The 21,064-nt window shown below is 44.3% G+C and overlaps 1 protein-coding gene across 3 annotated transcripts in view; it reads left to right on the top strand.

The window, feature by feature from the left end:
* Positions 1 to 17,580: 17,580 nt before the first annotated feature.
* Positions 17,581 to 21,064, top strand: part of LOC117453520 (protocadherin-1-like) — a 222,814-nt gene continuing 219,330 nt past the window's right edge. For all 3 annotated transcript variants that reach the window (XM_034092342.2, XM_034092344.2, XM_034092343.2), the window contains exon 1: positions 17,581 to 18,159. The gene's annotated coding sequence lies outside the window, so the exon portion shown is untranslated. The remainder of the gene's footprint in view (positions 18,160 to 21,064) is intronic.

The following is a 21,064-nucleotide window of genomic DNA, read 5'->3' as shown; positions in this document are numbered from 1 at the left end:
AACAGTTATTGTTTACTGAAATTAATCAAGGCTTGTTAACGTATTTTAGCCATCGCTCGCTGTGGAGACAAAAAACTAAGTTTTCTTCATCAATTCAAGGTAATGGGATAAACAATTAAGATAATAATGGTTAGGGTAATGGTCAATGTTTAAAAATGTTCTCCATATTAGCATGCTTTCATTTGGTAATTAACATTTAACATCAGATACAGCATAGGCTCATGGGAAATGTCATTATTGTTGAAGGTATTTAGTCAAAAACAAATTGTGGTGGATAAAACAAACTGATGATTGCCAAAATATTTACAATTGGGCATGAGGGGAACGTGAAAATATCATAGCAATCTACCCAAGAGTTGTTGAGATATTTCACTCCAAACCACCAATAGTAACCTCAAGGTGGCGCTAATAGAAAAGTCAGAGAAATTGCCAAAGTCAGATGGTTTCATCGTCTGCTGACAATAAATGGCTGTACCAAATTTCATGGAAAGCCGTCCGACAGTAGTCAAGATATTTCACTCTGGAACAAAATGGTGGACAAACTGACCAATAAACAATCCGTTAGCATGGCTGTAAAAACAAAATGATACCTCAACCCCCACCACAGGTTACTCAGAGCCTTCTGAGTAACCTGTTTCTTCTATCAACTTCCAGCATAGGTTAATTATTTATACTCTACGTTTCACAACCACGCACACACAGAAGCCTCTGGAGGTTCATCTAATTTATAAACGGTGTGTGTGTGTGCAAGCAATTTGTCACTCTTTCATACGGCATTAATTGTCACAGCTTCTGTATTTTTTTCATTTCATTGTTCTTCTTCTGTCACACTGAAATAAACACTCTAATTCCTATTCATTTCACATACTATTTTTTTATTTATTGGTGCAATGAATCCCCATCGTAGCTATGTGGTTTCGTGTTACCGTGTGTTGCTACAACGTGCCGATTTCCCCCTAAGGGATCAATCAAGTTCCATCTGATCTTATCGATAGATGTTTGCTGTCGGTGTCTAATTAATTTGGCTCGTTAGCAGCAGGTAGCGGCAGCAGATTACAGTTTATTAATCAAAGCCGTGAGAGATGAGGACGCTGAATGTTAAACAGATTCCTGCTCAAAGGAAAATCAGTTAGCCCAAGCTATAAGATCTGACCTTTGACCTCCAGGTTATTGCTGCTGGGCTCCAGGTCAAAGGATCAACATATTGGGGAAATCCTGTTTGTTGATTTATTTAGATTACACTGGGAACATGGTTTGGACTCCAGTACAGAGATGGGTCTGTGTTTAGCCTAGCTTAGCATAATGACTGGAAGCAGGTAGAAACGGCTAGCCTAGCCCCATTAAAAGCAAACACCTTCTAAATATTTTTAAAGCTTTTCGATTTCCTCAAGAAAAACCTTGCTCAAAATCTCACAGAGGCTAAATCAGTGCATTTAAATACAAACATCTCAATATTTAGATATCACTAATTCTTCCAACCTTAAAATGGCTTTGTACCGCACAGATCATTACATGGAAATTAGATAAATATAGTTAACTTTTATTTTGCATTTAAATATTTTAAGTGTATTTAGGTGTTAGGTATTTAAAAAATGTTAATACTAATACACCAGCATGTATAATTATGTTATATATTGAAGTACAATGTGGACATTTTTACTTTAACTTCTTGTGTATATATAAATCTTTATTTCATTTTTGTATTGATTATTCTTATATTAATATCTAATTGTTGTTGTTATTTCATTTGTATTAAATATAATTATTTAATTTCAGTTGTACTTTATCTTTTTTTTTTTAAATGCTTCTAAATTTGTTTTGCACTTGAACTCAGAATGTTATTCAAATGTTTTGATTATTCTTTTTAATTGTATTTATTTTCATTTCATTCTAAAATGGAGCAACATAACCTGTGACGGTTAAATACTTAATAAATGATTCTGATTCTGGTGACAACTGTACATGGACAGTGTAACATCCCGTCATGTTTGTTAATTTATCCGAATCAGTTTTATTACCAAGTAGGTGTACACGTAGGAGGGATTTGCTTTGGTCTGTGTGGTGCATACAAAGGCACAGAAGAAGAATACGTAGCAAAATATAAAAAATTAAATAGGACTGTTATGACAGATGAAGCTCAGCGCAAATTCAACCAGGAAGACCTTCTGTTCTCATCCATTTACTATGTCCACGTAACTACTCTCTCTCCTCTCAATAAGTGATCGGGGGCGTCACTCCCCAGCTTAACCAATCACTTCGCTCTATTCTCAAAAGCCTATCACAGCGCTCCGCTAACCCTTTCAAATCTGCTCTCCCCTCTGACAGCTGTCATTTCAGGTGACTCGACGCAACCCCCCTCCCCCCCTTTTCACCTCCTGTCCCTCTGGATCCAGGGTTAAGCTAAGCCCCTCCCCTTCAGACCGAACCCAACTATCCATTCACCACCACCAGTATTCATCGGATCGGTTCTCCCCTCCCGAATGATACTCCTGCACAACGGGGCCTAACCGCCAAAACTCCATTACATTTATTTGTGTATTCCTGGCAATAAATATGTATTCTTTCATCAAAACCGTCTCTCCTGATTGAACTATTAAAGTCCTCATCTCCCTTTGTCCTGTGCCAGTTTGTCTTGTGTCTTCAAGAGATCCATTTAGTTTCCAAAAGGAGGAATACCTATTTCTGTAGCCAACATTTCTCTACATTGGTATGTGTGATATCAGCAGAGAAAAGTGTCATGAAACCTATAATTATTTAAAGACTGAGGGGACAGAACATGCAATACAATACGCATGCACTTTGAGGTGTGTATAAGCTCTGAGATTCTCTGAGACTAAAGGGCATTACTCTATCGACTCCTTTGTTGCAAGGTAATGTGTCTCTTATAATGATGTACAGAAATATCATATTTAACTTAAACCATCTCTGTGTCTGCGTTTTATTGATTCCTCTTTGTTTTATTCTTTAATGTTTTGAGTGGTACATCGGATCCACGACACTTTGTTATTACATTCAATTTTTTTGCAGTTTCCTTTTGATACATTTTGCCTCTTAGGAGAGCAATCCTTTATGTTCCTTAAGTAGAGACTTAATGATGTTTGCAACCCTATCTGAGTCTTGTATGTTAGTGCCAGTTCCTAACAGATAGAATTTATATTTAGGTTAAAAATCCTTATTTAATTCCTCTGCCGCTTTGAGTGAGGTTTCACAAATGGTAGAAAGACTAAGAATGAATCTGTGTCCACATATTATTTATTGAATCATGCATGAAGGGAAGTCTTAAAACAGGTTTCAAAATCCTAATTCTGGAAATTGAAAAGAAAAGTGGTTTAAATGTCAGAGATGGGTTCGGGTAACAGTAAAACAGGAAAACATGTGTTGTCTGGTGATGCAATGGATGAAAGAGAAGGATGAAAGGAATATAAAAAGGGTAGTAAACTGTCAAAATAACTATAATTTCACGGGAAGACTAGGGGTCGAGGAATGTGAGTATTTGGTTAGAGATATTGTGAAATATCTGGAACAAACTACCAGAAACCTCCAGGTCCACTGCAACCAGGAACACGGGAAGTCAGTCAGAGTTGGGGGGGGGGTGCTAGTGGAGCCTCGCAGCGGATAAACTGTGACACGCTGGGGAGGGGGGTGCTAGTGGAGGCTCGCAGCGGAGAAACTGTGACGCGCTGGGGAGGGGGGTGCTAGTGGAGCCTCGCAGCGGAGAAACTGTGACGCGCTGGGGAGGGGGGTGCTAGTGGTGCCTTGCAGCGGAGAAACTGTGACGCACTGGGGAGGGGGGTGCTAGTGGAGCCTCGCAGTGGAGAAACTGTGACGCGCTGGGGAGGGGGGTGCTAGTGGTGCCTTGCAGCGGAGAAACTGTGACGCACTGGGGAGGGGGGGTGCTAGTGGAGCCTCGCAGTGGAGAAACTGTGACAGCGCTGGGGAGGGGGGTGCTAGTGGAGCCTCGCAGCGGATAAACTGTGACACGCTGGGGAGGGGGGTGCTAGTGGAGCCTCGCAGCGGATAAACTGTGACACGCTGGGGAGGGGGGTGCTAGTGGAGCCTCGCAGCGGAGAAACTGTGACGCGCTGGGGAAGGGGGTGCTAGTGGAGCCTCGCAGCGGAGAAACTGTGACGCGCTGGGGAGGGGGGTGCTAGTGGAGCCTCGCAGCGGAGAAACTGTGACGCGCTGGGGAAGGGGGTGCTAGTGGAGCCTCGCAGCTGAGAAACTGTGACGCGCTGGGGAGGGGGGCGCTAGTGGAGCCTCGCAGCGGAGAAACTGTGACGCGCTGGGGAGGGGGGCGCTAGTGGAGCCTCGCAGCGGAGAAACTGTGACGCGCTGGGGAGGGGGGTGCTAGTGGAGCCTCGCAGCGGAGAAACTGTGACGCGCTGGGGAGGGGGGTGCTAGTGGAGCCTCGCAGCTGGAGAAACTGTGACGCGCTGGGGAGGGGGGTGCTAGTGGAGCCTCGCAGCGGATAAACTGTGACACGCTGGGAGGGGGGTGCTAGTGGTGCCTCGCAGCGGATAAACTGTGACACGCTGGGGAGGGGGTGCTAGTGGAGCCTCGCAGCGGAGAAACTGTGACGCGCTGGGGAGGGGGGTGCTAGTGGAGCCTCGCAGCGGAGAAACTGTGACACGCTGGGGAGGGGGGTGCTAGTGGAGCCTCGCAGCGGAGAAACTGTGACAGCGCTGGGGAGGGGGGTGCTAGTGGAGCCTCGCAGCGGAGAAACTGTGACGCGCTGGGGAGGGGGTGCTAGTGGAGCCTCGCAGCGGAGAAACTGTGACGCGCTGGGGAGGGGGGCGCTAGTGGAGCCTCGCAGCGGAGAAACTGTGACGCGCTGGGAAGGGGGTGCTAGTGGAGCCTCGCAGCGGAGAAACTGTGACGCGCTGGGGAAGGGGGGTGCTAGTGGAGCCTCGCAGCGGAGAAACTGTGACGCGCTGGGGAGGGGGGTGCTAGTGGAGCCTCGCAGCGGAGAAACTGTGACGTGCTGGGGAGGGGGGTGCTAGTGGAGCCTCGCAGTGGAGAAACTGTGACGCGCTGGGGAGGGGGGTGCTAGTGGAGCCTCGCAGCGGATAAACTGTGACACGCTGGGGAGGGGGTGCTAGTGGTGCCTCGCAGCGGATAAACTGTGACACGCTGGGGAGGGGGTGCTAGTGGAGCCTCGCAGCGGAGAAACTGTGACGCGCTGGGGAGGGGGGTGCTAGTGGAGCCTCGCAGCGGAGAAACTGTGACGCGCTGGGGAAGGGGGTGCTAGTGGAGCCTCGCAGCGGAGAAACTGTGACGCGCTGGGGAGGGGGCGCTAGTGGAGCCTCGCAGCGGAGAAACTGTGACGCGCTGGGGAGGGGGTGCTAGTGGAGCCTCGCAGCGGAGAAACTGTGACGCGCTGGGGAGGGGGGTGCTAGTGGAGCCTCGCAGCGGAGAAACTGTGACGCGCTGGGGAGGGGGGTGCTAGTGGTGCCTCGCAGCGGATAAACTGTGACACGCTGGGGAGGGGGGTGCTAGTGGAGCCTCGCAGCGGAGAAACTGTAACGTGCTGGGGAGGGGGGTGCTAGTGGAGCCTCGCAGCGGAGAAACTGTGACACGCTGGGGAGGGGGGTGCTAGTGGAGTCTCGCAGTGGAGAAACTGTGACGCGCTGGGGAGGGGGGTGCTAGTGGAGCCTCGCAGCGGAGAAACTGTGACGTGCTGGGGAGGGGGGTGCTAGTGGAGCCTCGCAGCGGAGAAACTGTGACGCGCTGGGGAGGGGGGTGCTAGTGGAGCCTCGCAGCGGAGAAACTGTGACGCGCTGGGGAGGGGGTGCTAGTGGAGCCTCGCAGCGGAGAAACTGTGACGCGCTGGGGAAGGGGGGTGCTAGTGGAGCCTCGCAGCGGAGAAACTGTGACGCGCTGGGGAGGGGGGTGCTAGTGGAGCCTCGCAGCGGAGAAACTGTGACGCGCTGGGGAGGGGGGTGCTAGTGGTGCCTCGCAGCGGAGAAACTGTGACACGCTGGGGAGGGGGGTGCTAGTGGAGCCTCGCAGCGGAGAAACTGTGACAGCGCTGGGGAGGGGGGTGCTAGTGGAGCCTCGCAGCGGAGAAACTGTGACGCGCTGGGGAGGGGGTGCTAGTGGAGCCTCGCAGCGGAGAAACTGTGACGCGCTGGGGAGGGGGGTGCTAGTGGAGCCTCGCAGCGGAGAAACTGTGACGCGCTGGGGAGGGGGGTGCTAGTGGAGCCTCGCAGCGGAGAAACTGTGACGCGCTGGGGAGGGGGGTGCTAGTGGTGCCGGTGTCTGGAGGGAAGTTTTAAATAATAATTTCTTCAATTGAGTAATTTGTGCTCTGAAATGACAAATCACTCCCTCGATTGCCTCATTTGGGACCCTGTATTTTTCTGCTTTACTTTCATATATCCATTGAATTGCTTCATTCAGTTCCCTGGCATTAATAATTCAATAATTCCGTTCAATAATTAATATTGTTATCAGCACATTTCCATTTGTCCTTGCCCCCTTGACACCTTCACTTTGGACCACTTGGATGAATCCAGTTTAACTTTGTAGAAACTCTGATTAAATGTTTGGAACAGAAATGCTCTGTGGGACTCGCGGTTAACGTCCTTTTTTAAACCGCTGGAGCAGAACAGCACAGTTTCTCTTTGTCATATGATTAATGATGATTGTCTGTGGAGGATTATAATAACTTTTGTTGTTTTTTATATCACGATAATTAGCTTCATGTTCCTGCTCACGTGTTGCTTGCAGTCGGCAGGTTTGACAGCTCGAGGAAAACGTATCCTGCACATTTAAAATGAAGAAATAACAAAAAGATGAGATAATGTCAGATTTTGTTGCCTAATTGCGATAAAAATATAATTCTCATTTTCTTTTTCTGCTTCTGTGTCTCGTGTTTTCCATTAGGTGACAAGCCTGGAGCTGAGTTATTTTTAAATAAAGTTTGTAATGAATCGCTGCCTCCAGTGAGTTATTCTGTAATATTAAACACAGATAAAGAGATAAATGGGTGGGTGACATTCAGACGAGACAACGTCTAAACAAATCTTCATTTTCATGCAGTGTGTGCACGTTTTAATGTTTTCTTTGCACAAGTTCATTTCAATTGTGTTCACTATCTATGGGCTCAGAACAGTCTTATAATACACACATGCACACAGAAGGATTCACACTTGTATTTCATGATCCGAAAAAGGATTCACACTTGTATTTCCGGATCCACGCTTGTGTTTTTCAAATGCACACACAAATGTGTTCCGTTTCATATGCATGTAAATAAAATCCAAATACAGAAAAAAGTTTTACATATGTATTTTTGATCCACACATATTTGTTTTCCGTTTAAAACCTCTGCTAACACAAACCGCTTCCTGTGCACGGATCGCTGTGCATTCGTGTGTGGGTTCTTTGAGACTCCCCTGACGGTCAGCCGATTCGTACTTGTAATTTTTTCTATCTATAGCCAATCAGATGTCTCCTCAATTCTAAGCCAATCAGCAGCTCTGCATAATCACCTGAAGCTCCGCCCTCTGTTTAGCAAGCTGAATACGCAAAATGCGTATATGAAGTGTCATGAACGCAATAAATCCTACCCTCGTGGGGGCGTGCTCATGTGATTGGCTTAGAATGAAGGAGACATCTGATTGGCTATAGATAGAAAAAATTACAAGTACGAATCGGCTGACCGTCAGGGGAGTCTCAAAGAACCCACACACGAATGCACAGCGATCCGTGCACAGAAAGCGGTTTGTGTTTGCAGAGGTTTTAAACGGAAAACAAATATGTGAGGATCAAAAATACATAATGTAAAACTTGTTTCTGTATTTGGATTTTATTTACATGTATATGGAATGGAACACATTTGTGTGTGCATTGAAACACACAAGTGTGGATCCTTCTGTGTGCATGTGTGTATTATGAGACTGTTCTGAGCCCATAACTATCATGTGATGTCTGAATTTCAATTTTGCACATTTTTGGTCTTCTGTGTGTTGACACATCTTGTGAGCACATTTTCAGTTCACCTGTGCACATTATTTTGTCTTCTTTGCACATTTTCAATTCACATGTGCATGTTTTCATACACTGAACAAAAATATAAACGCAACACTTTTGTTTTTGCTCCCATTTTTCATGAGATGAACTCAAAGATCTAAAACATTTTCTATATACACAAAATAACCATTTCTCTCAAATATTGTTCACAAATCTGAAAAGATCTGTGATAGTGAGCACTTCTCCTTTGCCGAGATAATCCATCCCACCTCACAGGTGTGGCATATCAAGATGCTGATTAGACAGCATGATTATTGCACAGGTGTGCCTTAGGCTGGCCACAATAAAAGGCCACTCTGAAACGTGCATTTTTGCTTTATTGGGGGGGTCTGGGGGGGTCCGAAAACCAGTCAGTATCTGGTGTGAGGGGAGGATTAGGGTTAGGGGTAGGGGTAGGGTAATGTTGTGAATCGAGTGGCCCATGGTGGTGGTGGGGTTATGGTATGGGCAGGCGTATGTTATGGACGACGGACACAGGCCACTCGATTGTGTGCACATGTGTGTAATGTCTAGTTTGCACAATTTCAATTCATATTTGCAAGAATTCATGTTGTGTGTACGCTTCCATGCCATAAGTAGAGATACACATATAAAAAAAGAATAGTGAACATGTTAAACAAAATACATTGAGTCTAACTATTTCTATCTATATAAAATTGTAAATAAAAACAAAATAATGAAACGAAAATGTTCCCATTGAACCAAAAGGAAACTTTAACCAAACTTCATAACTACCATTATGAATGTGGCTGCAGCCGAGCTCCAGAGGAGAATATTGATGAGGATATTACGGCTGATCAGTGGGGGTGCACACAGGCCGGAGGGTTAATCACACAGAGGGATGCTGGGAGACAAAGTGGAGCTCAGAGGTTCAAACTCCCCCAGAGACAAACCTGCCGATGCATGTCTTCAGGAGGAAGACGAGGAAAAACAAATGGAGGGAAGAGAGGGACACTAACCAGTATCGACGACTTTGTTTGCTGCTTCGCTTTCACTCACTCCAACCAGACAGTGGGCTTTGTTAACAGAGCAGAGGAGTCGAACATGTCACATTTATCAGTAAATACATCAGTTATCCCACTAGTGATTTTAAAAATAGCAGTTGCTAACAAGTGTCTAAAGGAGACGACTAAAGCACATCATTAGCCGCCTTTAGCTTAGCGGTGGTGATGTGAAGTCATGTGACCGTGCTGTAGTTCCTTTATAGCCCAACATTAGCCACCTTTAGCTTAGCGGTGGTGACGTGAAGTCATGTGACCGTGCTGTAGTTCCTTTATAGCCCAACATTAGCCTCCTTTAGCTTAGCGGTGGTGACGTGAAGTCATGTGACCGTGCTGTAGTTCCTTTATAGCCCAACATTAGCCACCTTTAGCTTAGCGGTGGTGACGTGAAGTCATGTGACCGTGCTGTAGTTCCTCTATAGCCCAACATTAGCCTCCTTTAGCTTAGCGGTGGTGACGTGAAGTCATGTGACCGTGCTGTAGTTCCTCTATAGCCCAACATTAGCCTCCTTTAGCTTAGCGGTGGTGACGTGAAGTCATGTGACCATGCTGTAGTTCCTTTATAGCCCAACATTAGCCGCCTTTAACTGAGCGGTGGTGACGTGAAGTCATGTGACCGTGCTGTAGTTCCTTTATAGCCCAACATTAGCCACCTTTAGCTTAGCGGTGGTGACGTGAAGTCATGTGACCCTGCTGTAGTTCCTTTATAGCCCAACATTAGCCGCCTTTAACTGAGCGGTGGTGACGTGAAGTCATGTGACCGTGCTGTAGTTCCTTTATAGCGCAACATTAGCCACCTTTAGCTTAGCGGTGGTGACGTGAAGTCATGTGACCGTGCTGTAGTTCCTTTATAGCCCATCATTAGCCGCCTTTAGCTGAGCGGTGGTGACGTGAAGTCATGTGACCGTGCTGTAGTTCCTTTATAGCCCATCATTAGCCGCCTTTAGCTTAGCGGTGGTGACGTGAAGTCATGTGACCGTGCTGTAGTTCCTTTATAGCCCAACATTAGCCGCCTTTAGCTGAGCGGTGGTGACGTGAAGTCATGTGACCGTGCTGTAGTTCCTTTATAGCCCATCATTAGCCGCCTTTAGCTTAGCGGTGGTGACGTGAAGTCATGTGACCGTGCTCTAGTTACTTTATAGCCCAACATTAGCCACCTTTAGCTTAGCGGTGGTGACGTGAAGTCATGTGACCGTGCTGTAGTTCCTTTATAGCCCATCATTAGCCGCCTTTAGCTTAGCGGTGGTGACGTGAAGTCATGTGACCGTGCTGTAGTTCCTTTATAGCCCAACATTAGCCGCCTTTAGCTTAGCGGTGGTGACGTGAAGTCATGTGACCGTGCTGCAGTTCCTTTATTGCCCATCATTAGCCACCTTTAGCTTAGCGGTTGTGACGTGAAGTCATGTGTAAGAGAATCTAACCAAGGTATTTTATTACATTGTTTAGAATACAACATCTCTGCAGCACTAAAATACTATATTTTACTTACATTTGTAATGTCTTCTGTGTGTTTACATATCTTGTTTGCACATTTTCATGTCATGTGTTCACGTTTTTATGTTACATGTGCAAGAATTGATGTTGTCTGAGCAATTTGTATGTTGTTTTCATGTTGTTTATTCATTGTGCCACCCTAGTGGTGTCTATTGAAATGTTTATTTATCTCTACCAGAACCAAAGCCATAAATATGTATTTTTTTATTTAATTTAACATGTTTTTTTTTCCCTGAGGAAAAGCTCTGTTTTGGTTAATTTTTCCTAAGTGCTTCTGCATTAAAAACCCTGTATAATACAGAATCGCTTTTAAAGACCCAAAGTCTATGATGATTATTATGACCCCGGATCATTATGTGTTCTCTTTATTCTGTCAGATCCCTAATATAGACATTTTAAATTAAACCCAGCCCTGCTTCCTGTAATCTCACCAGTCTGCTGTTTATTTTTCCCAATTAGTGAGCCGCTCGTCCTCAGTGAAATCTGTTAGTGTGTTTGTGCGACACACCAAATGAAAGTAGTCTGTGTTACATAAAGCAGGTTTCATAATTGCTGGCTTCAGTTTTAATTGCTGAAAAAAACACAGAAACATTATCAGACCAATTACAAAACATTTAAATAAAAAAAATCCAAATACTCAACAAATCTGGAAACAGGAAACGCTGGTGGACAGGAGCCAAGGTCTGTGTGTGTGTGTGTGTGTGTGTGTGTGTGTGTGTGTGTGTGTGTGTGTGTGTGTGTGTGTGTGGTGTGTGTGTGTGTGTGTGTGTGTGTGTGTGGTGTGTGTGTGTGTGTGTGTGTGTGTGAGTGTGTGTGTGTGTGTGTGTGTGTTGTGTGTGTGTGTGTGTGTGTGTGTGTGTGTTGTGGTGTGTGTGTGTGTGTGTGTGTGTGTGTGTGTGTGTGTGTGTGTGTGTGTGTGTGTGTGTGTGTGTGTGTGTGTGTGTGTGTGTGTGGTACCTTTTCATGGTGATTGGCCACTTGGCGTAGAACATGTGTAGTGTTGGTAAATGTGTTACTTTGTTACATTTGTTATCACCAAAAATGTGTTCCGTGAAAGTAAAGCAAGTTCATAATTAGATAGACATCGTGAGGTATTTATTTTCGGTACAGTTTATGTTGAAACCGTTAGAGAGTGGCACACTTGTTAGCCTGTTCCATTCTTCTTCGTTTTCCGAAGCCGTGGCTTGGAAGCATACTTGCTTCGTTTCTGAAGGAAGTGACTTGGAAGTACGCGACTACCAAGCCAGCATCCTCCCGATTGAGAAACGGCCACTGTGTGACACACCGAGAGAAGAAGAACAGACTGCGTGATATAAACAAACAACAAATAGCGTGTGCGTTCCATTTTCACTCTACAGCGAGAAGCTCACGGGGCTTTCCCGAACCTGAGTCGAGAGCTGGTGTGACAGGGTTCTATTTGTCCGTTCGGAAACATAGGCTTAGTCGGTTGAATTAAGCTCCAAAAACTTTATTTCTAACAGCCACAAAAAAATATATATACTGTTTGACAAAAAGTGAACAGTATAACTTAAATAAATAAATAAAATGTAAATGAAATCTCACATTTGCCTTCTTAATCGTTTGTTTGGGTCCCTCACTTCCGTTTCGCTTCTCATGCACTGATTCGCTAAGCTGAACAGCCAATCAGAGTGGTTTCTTTGGCCGACGGCCTTTAGCCGACAGCCTCCCGAATCAACATGTCGAATCGGCGGCGGAAGGTGTCGGCAGGGCCGAAAAGACACGACGGTGCGGGACACACCAATCTGAGTAGGGCGACAGGACGGCCAGACATCTATCGACATCTATCGACGGCCAAAATCGGGTTGGTGTGTCCAAGCCTTAAGATGACGGCGACTCAGACCTGTGAGCACGTAAAGTTAAAGTTAGAGGTTAAATCGGAAAAAAAGTGTATAATGTTAAGAGCCTTGGAGAAGTAGTCATATCCATGTGAGAACAAAAATTCTAATAACAAAAAATCAATAAGTAAATGAATTAAAAATAAATAATAATAATAAATAAATCCAACACAAAATATCAAAAAAATACTTGCCAAAAGGTCTTTCAAAATAAAAGTGGAGTTACAGTTTAAATTGTGGGAAAAAATATATATAATATTTGGAAATTGAAGCCTTGGAGAAGTCGCCATATCTTGAAATAAATAAAGTAATAGTACAGAAAAAATCCAATAAAAAACACAAAAAATGACCTGCAAAATGCAAACAAGCCCTGATACCTTTCAAAATAAAAGCGTGAGAGTTCCTCCACAGTAACATGTTTAAGGATGAGAGGAATGTGGTGGTATATAAAGGGGTAAATAAAGGGTGTGTGAATCCTCCTCCACCCTCCCAGCGCTGTGACCTGAATGTCTCTGTAATTAACAGAAAGTACTAACTGCTATTTAAAGAGAGCTTGATGAGCAGGCGGGTGAAGAAGCTACGGTAAATATTTCTCAGAGATGTCATGAAAAAATAAAAATAAAACCTCCTCTTGAGACTTTGATTAATGTCTCCTACCTCCTCTAAGGAAAATTAGGTAAATGGGGAAGCTCGAGAAATAGACGGCAACTGTCTGAAGTACTTTCCTTTTTTAGATATTACATTTTATTCACAATGGTAAAGCATCTGAGTACAAACCAGAACTTTACATAATAGAAGTTGGTAAATGTTGTATATACAGCTCATGTATAGTACAATATATGATGTAACTTAAAGTGGACCTATCATGCTATATTGGAAACATGTAGGGCCGTACCTATACAAAACATGTCTGTGAAGCTTTTTACTTAAAATACCAAACAGATCACCCGTTGCAGCGCGGATTGTGGGTCCTTATCTTGAAGAAGAAAAAAAAGAGGAGGCGGAGCTAATGCCTGATCAGAATTCTACCGGAGATAAAGTTAAATTCTGCTGTGATAAAACGCCATCCTGTTCTAAACCACATCAAGGATTATTTTTGAAACAGTATGGAGCTCAAATGCGTTTTCTCTTGCGGGTTTATCACAAGGTGAGTTCCTTTTTTATATATCCTGCTTTTTAAACACATATGCTCGACAGGTTAGCTCTGAGTGAAAAACGCGGGCTAAAATCCTTGATTATGCGATCAAACATGCGGGGTGTTATGTGATTTTATGCGGTGAAATTGCGGGAAGTTGCGAAATATGCGGAAAAAATAAATATTGGGCTGTCTTATTTATTCTCTCTCACACACAACCTGCCACTAACGTTAAACCCCTTTACTATTCAATTAAACACATTCAATGTATATTTATTGTAAAAGAAATTGGGCTATTTTAATCACACTCTCTCTCTCTCTCTCTCTCTCTCTCTCACACACACACACACACACACACACTTCTCCGCCTCATTCTGTTTTCATTTACTCGTTCGTTATCTGACCAGCTTCAATCTTGTAGGCGACTCACCTCGTTTCTTGCAGCCCTCGAACGGGTTTTGGAGGTCGATGCCTCGGTGAACGTGAGTTGTTTGGCTTTCTTGTCCGCAGCAGCAGAAAGCATTTTATAATGTTTGAGTGAATCAAAGTGGGTCGTCACCGTCGATGTTCTCTTATGCTCCAACACACAGTTGCACGGGGTGCAGAATAGTTTCCCCCCACTTTCGTGCGAGACATCGGGGAACTGCTTTGCCCGGTCTTTAGCAGAAATGTTCGTCGGTAAAAGAGATGGATTCGATTTTTTCACCTTGGTGTTTTCTCTCTCGTGTGTGTTCCACACCTTCACTCTACGGTGTTGTTTACCTTCTGTGATGCGCGAGCTGATGACGTCGCATCATCATCATCGTCATCATCATCATCATCGTCATCATCATCATCATCATCACTTCACGAGTTAACTTATTTTTTTCTCAACTTTGTGTGGAAAAATGCGGGGATTATGCGGCCTTTTAATAAATATGCGGCTTTTTTTTTTTTTAAATCTGCGCCATTTTGCTGATTATGCCGTAAATCGCGTTTTTCTGGAGGGTCTAGTTAGCGAGGCTTGCTAATGTAAACGAAGACGAGATTACGTCCAAAACACGTCAGGCATTGTTTCTGATAGCACCTCTCTGTGGGTCGATTTGACGTCAGATCGGCAGCAAATCTGTATCCGCTCGTTGTACCCCCGTTTTTAAAAGATTTGCGTACGGAGGAAAAGAGAGAGGGTTTTATTTTCTGACGCTGCGTGAGTTATTTACACACTGCGTATAGTTACGGTACGTCCACACAGCAGCTTCAGAAGCAACTTCCAACGCTTCCAACGCTTCTCTGCCCATTGACTTTGAATGGGGATGACGTCACTTTGCCTCGCTTGTCGCCGAACTGCATTGTGGGGGAGCGAAGCGAAGATTTCCAGGATGTCCAAGATTTCCAGGATTCCAAAGTTGAGCAATGTTCAACTTTTGAAGCTGAGCTGGAAGCGTCAGCCAATCAAACACGTCTATGCAAATCTGACAGTAGAAGCGCTAGCCAATCAAACCGCGTGTAAGCAGGGAGAACCAGACCGCAGTTCATTTCCTCATATTCCAAACGAGAAGTTACGGTAGCAAATCACCCGGTTCTTTAAGACCAGAACTATTAACGGGATACAAACCGGAGGAACCAGGCATGGAGGGAGGTGGCAGAGACAGTGGGTGAAACTGGTAGGTTTTCGCCTGTTTGGGGAGTTTATATATATATATATATATATTGCTCGCATAAAATCCCCAAGCTTTCAGACACGCCCAGCTCCAAGATTTTCAAGTTTTTTGTAAAGCTGCTGTGTGGACATATGTATAAAAGACATCGAAAAGTGCATTTTGCATGATAGGTCCCCTTTAAATAGAAAATAAATAAATAAAAATAGAAACAAGTTAATAGATAAATATTAAATATATTATCGTAATTATTTATTATATTATATCTAAAGATACATTTCTCTTTATAATTCCAAATCTATTTCTTTATTAAATTACTGATTATTATAAAAATATGTCAATTTAAATGGGACAAATATTTCCATATGATGTCATTTCCCCCTTAAAGCACTATATTTAGAAACTCCAAAATGTAAGGACTCAATCATGTTGGCAACTGGAAGGTCACCAGTTCAAGTCCCGGCAAGCCTAAGTGCTACCGAGGTGTCCCTGAGCAAGGCACCGTTCCCCACACTGCTCCCCGTGCGCCGTTCAAAATGGCAGCCCACTGCTCTTAACACAGGATGCAGAGAAACCGTTTTGTTACTACTGTATTATAAAGACAATAACAGTTCAAAAGAAACATGTGCTGTATGTCCACTTACTGCATAAACACTGCATTAATTTTTCCTATTTAAAGTATTTTTAAAATCATTTTAGGTACTTTTTTACACTTAGATTATTGAATGCATGAATTTTGAACTGGTCAAAGTGTTTTTATAACATCATGTTACATATGGCTTTCATGTTTTTTTTCTTGTCATTAAAAACCAGAACATATTTTTGTTTACACTCTAAAAGTGATGTGTTCCCATTAATGTCTAATTCTTCATTTATGACGCGTTTGGATTAGCTCCCTGAGCTGAACTGAAACTGAAGCGGCCATATGCAAAAAAAGACAACAACCATAATCCATATGTGTGTGTGTGTGTGTGTGTGTGTGTGTGTGTGTGTGTGTGTGTGTGTGTGTGTGTGTGTGTGTGTGTGTGTGTGTGTGTGTGTGTGTGTGTGTGTGTGTGTGTGTGTGTGTGTGTGTGTGTGTGTGTGTGTGTGTGTGTGTGTGTGTGTGTGTGTGTGTGTGTGTGTGTGTGTGTGTGTGTGTGTGTGTGTGTGTGTGTAATATCACAGTGCTAAGCTGCTTTTGGGTAACACCACATGCTGCGTTCACATAACACACACTGCAGCAATAATGGCCTTCTTTACACCAGGCACTGTTTTTTATATATTTATGTTTCAGAAAAAGGCAAATCTGTGCTGAGGGCATTAAAGACAGGAACACATGTATTACACAAACAAATGGCTTTGTTATGTTAAAGTAGCATGTCATTAATGTCCCCACTTATTTACCCTATTATTTAATATATTTATAATTTGTTGTATTCTTAGAAAAAGGCACATATATGTTCATATAGTGATAGAACTGGTGCATTATGGACAGAAAACAAGGAAAGGAAATGAATAAAGAATACATTATATTAAAAAAATATATATGTTATTATTTTTATTATACGTGTCTCTCCTCTCTTCTCCCGCCTCTCCTCTTCCTCCTCATAGTGCCACTTCCGGCCTGTAGGTGGCGCTCAAAGCAAGAGAGAGGCTGCAGCGGAGCAGAGAGAGAGAGCGCGAGGGTAAGGGAGGGAAAGAGAGAGAGACTGAGGGAGAGAGAGAGAGACTGAGGGAGATGCACTGTGGTTACGGGTGGAAAAGGGAAAAGAGCGAAGACAGTGGGTGTGTGGCTGTTTGTACCGGAGTCAAATACATGTTTTTGTTCCTTTGCACTGAAACAATCTCCGTTAAATGGGAGAGGCACTCAGATCCCACGGGAGTAGCTACCACCGTGTAAAACATCACGTATTCATTGGAAAATTACAAAGATATGCATCAAAACATACTTGAAGTAACAAAAAACCGAAGTACTCATTATTCAGAATAGATATTTGTAATGTTAAATATATTTAAATTGAATATATAAACCTGATGTTGTCGGATAATGAAGAGTTTCAAAAAGTGCGATATACATTACAGTGTATAGACTACAAGAAGCAAAACATGTTTAGATGATTAGATTGGTTTATTTTACTTCGAGTGTCAATATATGTTAATATATTTGTTATGTGTTTTAATGTATTCATTCCCATCCATTCACTCATGTAAAAATGTTTTGTTAAAATTCCACTGTGCCAAAAAATAAATCCCACATTTCAGATGTGTTCATGCATCCCTGTTGCCGTTGCCAAGTGCTGTAAGGAAAAAGAAAAAAAAGGACTAAATGTTGGGAGATCCAGAGTTAGTTGTTGGGGTGGATGCTCGCTCCGCCTCCATGTGTACAGTGTATAGAGAGAGTATAGGGGGGGGAGGGAGGGAGAGAGAGGGAGGGAAGGAGCGCAGTCCTTTGCCATCTCTCCACTCTCTCCTCACATTCCGTGCAGCGCGTCCTGAGGACCGGCAGCGGAAAGAGTTCAGCGGCAAAACGGTGACTGCGCGTCGTGGTGGAAACTAACCGCTGCTGGAACTCCCATACCGGACATAGTGTTTGTTGCTTGGGTGATTTTAAACATTTTTACCCCCTTTTTTTCTCCACCAACACCACCACCACATCCCCAAAGAAGCGTGCCATCAGCGGAGGATGCTGTCGGTACAAACCCGGTGGTGAAACACCCACTGAGTGCAAAGTGACCCCGGTCCGGACGGGTGTTTTCTGCCGGATTGACGCACAGCTTTTTGGTCACGACAGAAAAAAAAACTGGACAGAAATAAAATAGTGAGAGAGGAAATTGTGGAGGAATAACCCACCCTAGCTATCCGTCCGACTGGATTGTTTGTTTTAAGCTCTCTTCCCCCAGTGTTGTGGATTGTTAATTTTAATTTTTTTCACCTCCGTGTGGGCACCGAGGAGGAGCGGAGCCTGTAGCCGGGCTGGAGCGCTCAAAGCTGGGGACGCGCGCTGCTCTCACCCGGTCCAGGTAGGAACTTCTCTCCACTCAATTCTTATCATGATCAGGTCTTTACACAACAACACCCCGGTGCCGTATTGGACACATCCCATGCAGGAGCGGCTTCGCGCACCACACACCCAGACTTCCATGTTCCGCCTAAATGAGCACTTAATTAAAGAAACACTCATTAATGTGAGAAGCAGGCGTTTTGTAAGCAGCTCTAAACAGAAACACTTGTTGGTCTAAAACCGATTGCATGCTCATATGCAGTGTCTAATCTCCACTGATGGGTATTTCACCTATATTACACTACAGTGCTATCGATCCGTATCGATCCCCTCCGTCCTCAACAGTACCTCCATGTCTGTCGGTAATAAAAAGCAGCTTCCTGTGTGGGTCCCTCTGCGTGGAGCTGGGGAATAATACAGTACAGTGCATGTTCAGGGAGGGGGGTACAGTGCACAGTTTCCCTATAATGCACACATGGGGGGGGGGGGGGTCATTACGTCTTCATGCAAAGAGTTCTGCAGGGACTGTGTGGAGGAGAATATAAAATGGCAGTGAAAGAAAAGCTCCTCGTTACACTCTTCCCTCTGTAATATTAGAGTTCGCCTGCCTTCAGGGACTCGCGAAAAGCACCGATACAACAGCAATGCACACATGAACCCCTCCTGGGCACCTGTAGCCATGTAACCCCCCCCCTCTCCTGTGGTGCTGTGAACATGTAAACCGATATGAATGGTGGAGTTTCAGGGTAAACTGTTGACAGCGAGAGGAGCAGGTGCTGATGCAGACCTGCGTCAACTCTGAGGAATCCAGTCCGTCCAGATCCTCCGGTCCTCCCCGGAGCTGCGAGAGGCGTAAGACCTGCTCCACGGGAGAGGGGAGGGGGGGGTAGTCGGGGATTTACATGCAAACCGCATCTGCCTCTCCCTGACAGAGAGTGGGCTGTATAGTAGTGTGCCTCCGCTGTGGTCCGACAAGAACTCACCCTTTACAGGCACGCCGTGAGAAACTCAGAGATGTTTTTGGTGGGAGCGCTCGTGGGAAAATGGGCGGTGTTGCTTGTTCCTCACACTTGACCTTTAACCCCCCCGTTCCCTCCAGCTTTGAGTATTCCTTTGTGACACAAAGACACTTAAAACCCCTCAAGCCCGCCGCAATCACATCCTCAGCGGAGAGTTCATGTGCCGGAGCACCTTTGGGTGAACATGCAAATATGCGGCTGGCTTTATTTGTGGTGTTCTAGGACCTACAATAGCCATCATGTTTGTTGCTTTAAATATTCATTAATGTCAGAAAAAATGGTTCTAGAAAGCTCACGAAAGCCCGCGAGGTTCAGATGGTGGTTGCTGGAGTTTCCCTCGTGCATGTTATCGGGCGTAAGCCTCGTTTTCTACAGTTTATTAACCCTCTCGCTCTGAGCATTTCTCAAAACCTCTCAAGCCAGTCGCAGTCACATCCTCACAGAGCAGCAGCAGCAGTGTGTATCTGCCGGAGTAACAAGAGCATCCACCTTTGGGTGAAAATGTAAATCTGCAGCTAGATTATTGGGGAGTTTTAAAATGGTTCAAAAAAAGATGAAGGCTTCATGTGTGTGGCTTTAAATCTCAGTTGAACCTCCATCAGTGTCATAAGAAAGCTTCTAGAAAGCCTATGATTGTGTTTTATGGTCAGACAGCCGTTTCCCTCGTGGGTTCTCTTCACACATTAGCTCAGTTTTCTGCCACTGTTAAAGTATATTCAGTCGCAGTCGCATCCTCACAGAGCAGCAGCAGTGTTTATCTGCCGGAGTAACAAGAGCATGCACCTTTGGGTGAAAATGCAAATCTGCATCTGGCTTTTAAAAAAATGTTTAGCCTCTAAAAAAAAAGACGTAGCCTTCGTGTTTGTGGCTTTAAATCACAGTCGAACATTCATTAGTGAAATAGAGATAGTTCTAGAAGGCGTCCGAGGTTCAGATTGTGTTTTTTTGGAGTTTCCCCTCGTGCATTTTTACCGGACATTATGCTCAGCAGCCATACCATATCATTTTGTTTACCCTTTTCAGAGGTTTGATGAGAAAAATAACCAACATTTTAGAAGAAAAAAGACTATACTAAAATCTAAAGAAATTCGCATTGATTTGCTGATTTTTAGGTGCACTAAATGTCCTCTCAACTTTAAGGCTGAACATAATATTATAATATCTTGGAATGTAAGCATTAAAACCATATCATGCCATTGTTTAGGGGTTTAAGGAGGACAACATCCAGCGTCCAACAACACATACAGAAATCTGAAGAAATGCCAACATGATACACCATTACACCTGTAACCAATCAAAGCTGCCATTACATGTGAAGTCATTCACCTGAGGCAACTGTCGTCTTCCTGAAGCTTTGATTAAAAATACAGAAGCTCGCGGAGATCATTATAAATCACCCTGAGGGAGTCATAAACTTCCGCGGCTAATTCAATGTAAATGCTTCTGTTGGCGCTCGAGACGCAGATGGACAGATGTTGTCATTTCCTGCAGAACGACAAGACTCCAAAAGCACTTTTATAGAGCCCGCATTATATTGCTGTATTGATTATGTTCCTTTTCCAATTCGAACCGATGGCTTCAGTCCGTTAACGGGTTGCTCACACGCCAGGTGTCATTTTACGGTACCGTTCAAACACACGCCGCTGCATAGGAGATGGAGCGCGAGCAGCTGTGATGCTGAAGACATGTTGTTTTTAACTTAATCTGCAATGTTGGACTCGTTTTATCATTTGTTTAATCTGACAACTGTTTGAAATGTCTCGGAATATCTAGGTTTGTTCGATTAACGGTCAAAACACACTTTGATATGAGAAAAGGGAACAGCAGCATGTGTGACATACATAGTTCTGAGTGGATTCATTGTCACATTTCAATCCGTTCAGCTGTTCAGTATCTTGGAAGAAA

The sequence above is a fragment of the Pseudochaenichthys georgianus genome, chromosome 10, assembly GCF_902827115.2.
Source record: "Pseudochaenichthys georgianus chromosome 10, fPseGeo1.2, whole genome shotgun sequence".
NCBI classification, from domain to species: domain Eukaryota; kingdom Metazoa; phylum Chordata; class Actinopteri; order Perciformes; family Channichthyidae; genus Pseudochaenichthys; species Pseudochaenichthys georgianus.
The sequence above is the reverse complement of the archived record's forward strand: the minus strand, read 5'-3'. Positions and strand labels throughout refer to the sequence as shown.